Source organism: Hordeum vulgare, chromosome 7H (genome assembly GCF_904849725.1).
Source record: "Hordeum vulgare subsp. vulgare chromosome 7H, MorexV3_pseudomolecules_assembly, whole genome shotgun sequence".
NCBI lineage: Eukaryota > Viridiplantae > Streptophyta > Magnoliopsida > Poales > Poaceae > Hordeum > Hordeum vulgare.
Genome location: NC_058524.1, coordinates 339944452 through 339946921, shown reverse-complemented (window position 1 = coordinate 339946921; position 2470 = coordinate 339944452). Strand labels below are relative to the sequence as shown.

General features: G+C 48.1%; 1 pseudogene; it reads left to right on the top strand.

Moving 5' to 3' along the window:
* The first annotated feature begins 556 nt into the window (after positions 1 to 556).
* On the top strand, positions 557 to 1378 carry LOC123408855 (annotated as a pseudogene).
* Positions 1379 to 2470: the final 1092 nt, after the last annotated feature.

The following is a 2470-nucleotide window of genomic DNA, read 5'->3' as shown; positions in this document are numbered from 1 at the left end:
TCCACACATGCACTGTGTTTCCAATCAATACAATTATAGCATGGATAATAAACGATTATCATGAACAAAGAAATATAATAATAACTAATTTATTATTGCCTCTAGGGCATATTTCCAACAGAAAGTACGCTTGTGACCATGGGGTCCGGATCAACCCCGTTTTACCGCAAACCGTCATCGGTTTTGTCCATTGGACTTCCTAACCTATTTATCTCGACCACCCGATCTTAATCGGAGGGTCCAGATGCCCCTAAAACCCAACCCGCTGCTATATATACCAGACTCAATCCTAAAATCTTGCATGTGTCCCATCGACACGCAGTCGCTGGCGCCTCCCTCTGTCTCGGGATCCATGACCACAATGAGCAGCCTCCGACCATCTCTCCTGGATTTCAGCGCTAGCCAATCCAACCCAATCCATCCATCCAACCTGCCGCACCCAACCCACGAGATCCTCCATTGCCGCTGGTAGGATCTCCACAGTTAGCCATCTCTCTCTCTGCTTCTCTGCCCGTGTTTTTCCTCTCTGAATTTTCCCTCTATCTCATCTCTCCCCATGAACCAGGAACAGGTTAACGGCCATGGACATCATTGCCGCTCGAAGCCTCCTCCGCCCCGCCTCGTCCTCCCGCCTCGTCCTCCCGCCTGTGAGCCGAACCGCCGTCCCATGCTCTCTGTTCTTCCTCGTGCTCCTTCCCATCTCCTTCCTCCTCTGATCTATCTCCCTCTCTCTTGGTTTTTTCCCCTTCTCTGTCAGGGAGCGAACACAGCTCGCAGCCACAGGAGCCGCCATGGCCAGCTTGGCCAGCTTCCGCTGCTGCAGGCCGCCCCGGCCGCCCCAAGGATCTCCTCGCCGGAGCTCCACCAGCAGGTAGGCCGGTTGCACGTCCTTCCCTCTCCCCTCGAGTCTCTCTATTCCTCTGAATTCTTTCTCTCGCTGGTTCAGGAACATCGTTGTTAGCAAGCAGGAGTTGGATCTCTCCCATGTGCTCGTGCGTCGGATCGAACTCCCGTCGCGAGGAATGGATGCCCCAGTCCTGGAACAACCCATCCCTGCTCTCGGTATGGATCTCCTCGCCCTGGATCCGCCGACCGTCACTCTGTTCATCGCGTCGCGCAGCTAGACCCGCATCTCCAGCGACAAGTTTCAGTCTCCTTCAGTTAGCGACAGGGTATGATTCATCTATGCCAAAACCCATTTTTATACCACAAGTTGTTCGTAGCCGAGTTGGTCAACCGCTCTAGCATACACAGAGAGATCGTGGGATCAAATCCCAGTGCCTGTTATTTTTCTTAGTCGTTTTCTCTGTTTTAGACATCCTGGGTGCACACATTCATGTACAATCTGCGCCCAGATCTAACGATAACACACATCTAGCTTAGTGGCTTGGCATTGAACCATCCAACCAGCAGGTCCCTGGTTCGAATCCCAGTCAAGCACCAATACTTTTGCCATGTTCTGTATTTGTTTTGCACAGCCACTCACCCAAGCTCATGGGCCGAAAGCTTCCGCTGGCTGCAGCCTTTTGCATAGATTCGGCCCAGTAGTGGTTGATTTAGCGCGTGATATTTTTTTCTTTAATTTCGAAAAAAGCATTGTTTTTCAAACGCTCGTAGTTTCTTAACCGTGCCTCGGATTAAAATAAATTCAACTTGTAAGTTGCTTAGAATTTTCTGTAGTTTCACAAAAACCAACTCTCATGCATGTTTAAGGCTGTTAGTGTGCTGTTTGCATCGGTTTACATGTCGACGTAATATAAACGGTTTAGGTCGTAACTAATTGTCCGTAGCTCCATTGGAGATGTGCCATAAATGTAAATGGGCCAGAACGATGAGTAGAAACACGTGAACCACTTTGTTTTGCTGTTTAACAAACTTAAAATGTGATTAGGACAAATCTGGACAGAATTAGAATTTAGCACGTGGGGTCATTTCGGAGATGCTAGATGTCGTTTCCGGCCTCATTTAAAATGCCTAGATAGGTAGTTTAATTTGTGCTTCACCCCTTGCCATGTCAACAACATTTTAATATTGACGTGTTAATAATCGGGATAGAACTAAATAATTAACGTGGAGTTTCGTCAATATGCAACTCGTTGCATATTGAACTTGACTTAATGTGTAGTGTTTGATTGTCGTGAATTGTCATGCCGTGTGTTGCATGTTTTCAGCTGCTCATGCATCATTTGTGTTGTTGCATCGTGTGGTGAATTCCGTGTGTCGATTTGTGTTTCCGGTTTGCTTCGGCTCGATAGAGTTCCGCAGCGTGTCGGATTGTGAGGACCCGTTCGACTACATCGGTTCGTCTGCTTCACGGAGGCATTCTTCTTCCAAGCGGGATCTCAGGCAAGATGACCATTTCCCCAGATACCATTACTATCATTGCCATGCTAGTTTTATCGCTTCTACCGTTTATGTCTCGGTGCCTACCACATGTTAAATATCAGCCTCTCAACAATGCCATGAAACC